Below are 7,538 nucleotides of genomic sequence, written 5' to 3'. Positions count from 1 at the left end.
TCCACCTAATTTCCGCGTATCTGACAACACTAATACACGTGTTTTCCACGTATATTTGGCGGTGGATTTCACGTGTTTTACACCCGCATTCTACTCAATTTCCGCGTATCTGACTACACTAATACACGTGTTTTCCACGTGTATTTGGTGGTGGATTCCACCCGCATTCTACTCAATTTCCGCGTATCTTACAACACTAATACACGTAGATTCTACGTACCTTTGGTCGTGTATTATACGTTAATTTTAACGTGTAATACACGTATATGTGTCGACACTATTTCACGTGTATTACACGTATCTTTGGTGGTGGATTTTACACCCACATTCTACCTAATTTCCGCATATGTGAATTCAACAATTTAACACCTGTGTATTTGTTATCTATAAAACTTATGCGTATTGTGTCACTGTGCCATTATTTTTATCAATTGCAGTATAGATCGTCCTTGTTAATAACTGCAACTATCTACGTATTCAACTTCAAAAACTACATATCAAAGAACATTTATTTATAATGCGAAAACTACTCAAGTATTAGTGTTTGTGAGTGAGGCCGTGATGGTAATGTCGTCGGCGTAGAGACGAGCCAGCCTACACGAGGTTGGAATGTCAGGTCAGCAGGACCAGGTCTTGCTGCAAATTGGCTCACTTCCCCCCGTCCGGCTCGCAGAGTTGGTCCTGTTCCGACATGATTTTCTTTTCATTTTTCTTGTGTTTCTGAAAAAACAAGAACAGTGCAAACAGTGTACTCGGGAAGATAACAATGCGTTAATCAAATAAATAAATAGGCGTAAATGACAACTCCTTAATCGCTGATAAACGTTGTTATCCTTACCTGTGTAGACCCTTTGGGAATTAAAAAAAAATCTGTGATTGCACCAAAAAATTCGGATAGTTTTCCGTCTTTGTTGAGTGTAAGCCAATATTCTGAAAAAGAAAAGGTATTCATTAATCTTTCTTTTTATCATTAATAACATTAAGCAAAGATATTTAGGCAAAGTATGTTTATGATGTACCATGCCGAAAAAATAAAAGAATAAATGAATTTGATATACTTTGGTGTATTACAATACATATCTTTAGCTATTTAGCAGTAGTTGTATTACAACCAAAAAATATAACATAAAATAACGAGCGCTTACAATTGATGTCAACAGCTAAAGGTTGACACTCTACAGATTCGAAATTGTTGTCAAAGGGAATATAATGTGGCTGATGTCTATTGCGGCGGTATCGGTAAAGAAAATGAAGTGTTCAATGCAAGCCTCTTTGTCTGATGTTCTTCATCATCATCACTATCTAAACAAAAAATGTAAAGTTTACAGTAAATTTCAATTACAACGAACATGTTTTCTGTGTAGTATCTAGCATTAAAAAATCGGCCTGGTACTATTGGGAGAATCCATTTCGGAGACAGCCTTTTTCGGAGATTTCTAAAATCCCAGAGGGGCATATGTATATTGAAAGGAATTAGCTTATAATAGAGGTTATGTACCATAATGTCTCAGCGAGAAAAAAAAACAGTTGTCAAACGGGGTTTCATGATTAATAATTAGAGGTTAAAAGAACAAAGTCTCAGCGAAAAAAAAGCAATCCGGACAGAAATAGGTCCAACACTGACTGCAAAGCAGTGTTCTATATATAATATTATATATAAGACAGCCGTGCTAGTCTATGATATTTCAAGTGATCAACGTAGGTACTAGGTAGCACAGTTGAGACTCGCTGGTAGAGAGACGCAAAACCAATTAATGCTTAAGCACAGCTATATGGTCAAACAATGGGTGTACGGTGAGATTGTACTGTACATGTGCTGTCACGGAATTGTTCTTAGAGTCTCTCCCTCAGCCAGTATCAACTGTGCTACATACGTTGATCACTCTCTACATATATGGAACTGTGTAGCTTAAAATTTTTGGGTAATAACACAATACAGGTTTGAACAATACTTATAGATTTACAATCACTAAATTTAGATCGCAACAGTCTGTTTCCCCCTATGAGGGTTCGTCGGGAGGTATTTACTGACGAACCCTAACAGGGGGAACAGATATGATATGTTGATATCTTAGTTTAGTGACTGTTAATCCATAAATATAGATTTATAGAACTACATTAAATTTATAATCTCATAAATAAATTTTTCTAAACTACTTTAACAATTGTGTATTATCAACCTACCCAATCAGAAGAACTTAGGACTTCTACTCTTCTCTTTGTACGTTTTCTGATGATCTGATCCTCTTTTTCCAAGTTCAAAGTGTAGGCCTATTCTTCTTTCTCCGACATAGCTAAAGCAATTTTATAGTCATCTGAAATATAAACATTTAGGTTAAACTAAATAATATAGGTTATCAATAGGGCCATTTTTATTTTGACCTAAAAAAATTTTTTTGACTTTATTTTTATCAAATTTTGACCTTATTTTGACCTAACGAAATTTGTAGAGGCCACAGTTCTTCCTTGAATTGATACCAGTTACCTAAACATAACATTTTGTCGATTTCAGACCCGAACGTGTTCAATAAAAGGGACTTGTTCAAAAAAATTGCCTTGATTGCAATGCTAGTTGTCGCTCCAATCCAGCTTGATAGCGTTTACTTTTCCTGTCGCTTTCAACAAAATACTTTTTATCTCAATTCACTATAAACTCGCAAAAATTTACCTTAAATCACCCCCGGGAGTTGCATTAAATTCACCAGGAAAATCTCGCCAAATCTGTTTAACTTTTGCTGAAGACGATTTAGCTTGCTTAGGCATTTTTGTACAGTAGAACTTGGATAACTCGTCACTCTAGGGGGAACAGAAAAAGTGACGACTTACGCGAACTGACGACCAATGCAAACAGCCAAACTTTGCCATTTTTTTGTGTCGCATTAATTTCATGGTGCTCCGCGACCTAATTAAATGCGATAGTGGTAAAGTGAGACGAAGTGGAAAGCGTTGTGTTTTTTTCTCCTTTTTGAGGTGCTATTCTTACCAGATTCATAATTCGCAATAATTTTTTCTGAATTTTTTAGGAGGGTGTTCAACGTCGTCCTTGGTAGGTCATGTTCTTCAGAAAATTTAGTCTTGTTCCTAATTTCGCCTTCTTTGAATTTCGTTACAATTTCATACTTAGCTTGTAAGTTTAAGCACTTTACCTTTCTCTTCGTCATCCTGCGTTGCTGCAACTTTTGTTTACACGAAACGGTACTGTCGCAAATGAATCACGCACGTGGTGAACATCGCTTCTCTTATCGGCAACAGAGCATGTGCGCGATGCTCGCACACCCGCAATCGACCAGACCTACATACTCCACGCATGTGCGTCTGGCCCGATAGTGTGTGTGTGCACACGTCTTAGCGCAGTAATTTCTTCTCGAAAGAGTCTGTAAATGCCACGCCAGCATTTGGGTGGATGACAACTTAGACGAATTTTACGTCCCAGGGGAAGAAAAACAGTGACGACTTATTCGAATTGACGAATTATGCGATGACCACTTAACCGAACTTGATTGTGTACAAAAGATAGGCTTTCTGCCGGGACCTGGCAATCATTGACGACTTGGGCAAACTGACGAGTTTTCCGAAGACGAGTTATCCAAGTTCTACTGTATTACAAAATGTCAGTAAGCTATTTCCAAAATCCAAACTGTTGATCTTCGAAAAGACCACATTTGTCGAAAAAACGTGTTTTATAAGAACTATTTAAATACGTAATAATGAATAACTTAAACAATGGAAAATTTGTGATAAAAGTTAGTGTTGATCTAAGAGGGCATTGTGACATATTTCCTGTTTTTATGGGTTAATATGGCTTAATTGTGTCGCAGTTCCTGATTAACAATGCTTCTACGAGGATTTTGACAAAAATTACTCTCAAGAAACACAAAAAAGTTTGTCAAAAGCCATAATTTGACAAACTTTGACTTCATTGTCAATTTTGCTATATCCACAAAGCCAGGCCATGTGGTGCATAAGTAGCTGAAATACACCCACCAACTATAATTTTGATACCAATTTGTTTTCTAAGCAACATTATTAACAAGGCAGTAATAACAAGCTAAAAGGGAGGCTAAAAGTATAACTGACCCCCTCCCCCGTCAATGCTTTGCATGAAACCACAAAGATTTAAGCAGGCCTATGTCAATGCTTGTCCAGTAACCTTATTTAGGCTGTTTTGGCCGTCTAACACTAACCTTTCGTTATAGCACTGCACATGTTGGTGGTAAACGCAACGCCAAATCTTCTACTTTTGACAAAAGTAACAATTTGTTGTTATCATATCTCACAAACCTGAGGTGATAGGATAAATCTGAGGTCAGATTCGGATTCAGCACCCCAAAGTTACTCTAAATCAGTTTTCAAAGTTCATGAAGCAAAAAAATTTTTTTTTGTAGACCAGTGTAATTCACTTCATGCAAAAGTTATCAATACTTGTCATAAAGAAATTGACTACAAAATGCTCTTCTTGCCATAAACATAAAATTTGTAGCAATATAAAAATAAAGTATTTCTTACCATTACAACCAAGGACTCTTATTGCATATACATATAATACAATGTACAATTGTACATTTTGCCTTATCCACAATTGAGCATTTTTTAACATGATTGCTTGCTCCAAATGGTGGACAATAACATTGACCTAAGTTGGTAGTCTGCAAAGTAAATAGGAATAGCAGTATGCCATTTATAAACCGGGTTAAGCAAATTGGATGCAACCTAATTCGTACCGTCAGTTCGTACCTTGTAAAGATCGAGAGAAAAAATTAAAAAAAGCCGAAGTTGCTGATCGCAGTTTCCACAAACATTTTAAAATTTTCCGGCTGGAAAGATCGAGATAAAAATAGCACGAAGCCGAAGTTTCCGCAAACAAACAAACTGAAAAGATCGAGAGAAAAAATTAAAAAAAGCCAAAGTCGCTGATTGGAGTTTCCGCAAACAAACTGAAAAGAACGAGAAAAAAAATTGAACTAAGCCGAAGTCGCTGATCGCAGTTTCCGTTTTTCCGCAAACATTTTAAAATTTCCGGTAATGATCCTAAGAGTTTGCCGAAGTCGCTGATTGCAGTTTCCGCAAACAAACAAAAACTCTTAGGATCATTATCGGAAATTTTAAAATGTTTGCGGAAACTCCGATCAACCCTAACCCTTTTAAAATGTTAGCGGAAACTGCGATCAGCGACTCTGCAAACTCTTAGGATTATTACCGGAAATTTTAAAATGTTTGCGAAAACTTCGATCAACCCTAACCCTTTTAAAATGTTTGCGGAAACTGCAATCAGCGACTTCGGCAAACTCTTAAAATCATTGCCGGAAATTTTAAAATGTTAGCGGAAATTGCAGAAAAACGGAAACTGCGATCAGAGACTTCGGCTTTGTTCAATTTTTTTCTCTCGATCTTTTCAGTTTGTTTGTTTGCGGAAACTCCTAACAGCGACTTCGGCTTTTTAAAATTTTTTTGGTGCTCTTGCACAAGACGCCCTGTTGGTCAACCGGAAAAAATGATGACGTCACACATATTGGAATAGACTATTATGAAAGAGGAAGAGCGGGGTGGAAATGCACTGAAACACACCGGAAAGAAATTGTCTCCCATTTATTGATTTGTTGTTCAATTTCAACAAATTTGCTATCGTAGGAAAGCACAAGCATAGATCTAACCAACTAAGTTAATACCAAGTCCCAAAATACTACTAGCTCCATCTAGTGGTCACCTAAACTTGACCATCAAAACTTCAACCAAAACTTCACCAAAACTTCATTTTAAATCATAAACAATCTAAATCAAATCCAATTAAAAGAACATGTTACTGTGTATTGAAGTACTAACTTTCATTTTTATATCTTATTTAATATGCGAGCAATCGTTGTTCGAAGACAGCCCCCCAACGAAGCTTTTGCCCAATGCATTTCAATGACGAATCGATCGTCTTTCAGTTCACGCCCTATGTGATCACGATAATTAATTGTCTCCCATTTATTCATTTCTTGCTCAATTTCAACAGATTTGCTATCGTTGAAAAGCAGAAGCATAGATCTAACCAACTAAGTTAATACCAAGTCCCAAACAACTTCTAGCTTCATCTAGTGGCCACCTAAACTTGACCAAATTCAAACCATTATCAAAAGTTTATTTGCAATGATAAAAACATTTTAACGACAACCAATTAAAAGAACATATTACGGTTTATTGAAGGGCTAACTTTCATTTTTATATCTTATTCAATATGCGAGCAATCGTTGTTCGAAGACAGCCCCCCAACGAAGCTTTTGCCCAATGCATTTCAATGGCGAATCGATCGTCTTTCAGTTCACGCCCTGCGTGTTCACGATAATTAATTGTCTCCCATTTATTCATTTCTTGCTCAATTGCAACAGATTTGCTATCGTTGAAAAGCACAGGCATAGATCTAACCAACTAAGTTAAAATCTAGTCCCAAAATACTACTAGCTCCATCTAGTGGCCACCTAAACTTGACCAAATGCAAACCATCACCAAAACTTCATTTTAAATGATAAACAATCTAAATCAAATCCAATTAAAAGAACATGTCACTGTTTATTGAAGGGCTAACCTTCATTTTTATATCTTATTTAATATAGGAGCAATCGTTGTTCGAAGACAGCCCCCCAACGAAGCTTTTTCCCAATGCATTTCAATGGCGAATCGATCGTCTTTCAGTTCACGCCCTGCGTGTTCACGATAATTAATTGTCTCCCATTTGTTCATTTCTTGCTCAATTTCAACAGATTTGCTATCGTTGAAAAGCACAAGCATAGATCTAACCAACTAAGTTAATATCAAGTCCCAAAATACTACTAGCTCCATCTAGTGGCTACCTAAACTTGACCAAATTCAAACCATTATCAAAAGTTTATTTGCAATGATAAAAACATTTAACGACAACCAATTAAAAGATCATATTACTGTTTATTGAAGGGCTAACTTTCATTTTTATATCTTACTTAATATGCGAGCAATCGTTGTTCGAAGACAGCCCCCCAACGAAGCTTTTTCCCAATGCATTTCAATGGCGAATCGATCGTCTTTCAGTTCACGCCCTGCGTGTTCACGATAATTAATTGTCTCCCATTTATTCATTTCTTGCTCAATTTCAACAGATTTGCTATCGTTGAAAAGCACAAGCATATATCTAACTAACTAAGTTAATATCAAGTCCCAAAATACTACTAGCTCCATCTAGTGGCCACCTAAACTTGACCAAATTCAAACCATTATCAAAAGTTTATTTGCAATGATAAAAACATTTAACGACAACCAATTAAAAGAACATATTACTGTTTATTGAAGTGTTAACTTTCATTTTTATGAAAGTCCACGACCTCACAAAAGATCAAAGTTCTACACCGCTCTAGAGCACACATCGCTTTCCTATTTATCAGTGTTTGTTACATTACTGGATTCGGACAAGCCATTACACCACCAATTAGGCTATTTGTGTGCCTGATCCTAATCCTTTGTATGACTTTAGCATTTTTTCAATATAAATGGGAGACAATTAATTATCGTGAACACGCAATGCGAAT

At 36.4% G+C, this 7,538-nt stretch overlaps 1 long non-coding RNA gene across 1 annotated transcript; it reads right to left on the bottom strand.

Moving 5' to 3' along the window:
* Positions 1–890: 890 nt before the first annotated feature.
* LOC145774892 (uncharacterized) lies at positions 891–4,884 on the bottom strand. Its single transcript, XR_014290075.1, has 4 exons — positions 4,507–4,884; positions 2,185–2,315; positions 1,146–1,302; positions 891–930 (listed from the first exon to the last, which is right to left on the bottom strand). It is a non-coding gene; the product is annotated as an uncharacterized LOC145774892 (long non-coding RNA).
* Positions 4,885–7,538: the final 2,654 nt, after the last annotated feature.

This window comes from Aplidium turbinatum, chromosome 7 (genome assembly GCF_918807975.1).
Source record: "Aplidium turbinatum chromosome 7, kaAplTurb1.1, whole genome shotgun sequence".
Lineage (NCBI taxonomy): Eukaryota > Metazoa > Chordata > Ascidiacea > Aplousobranchia > Polyclinidae > Aplidium > Aplidium turbinatum.
This window is presented reverse-complemented; position numbering and strand designations above follow the sequence as displayed.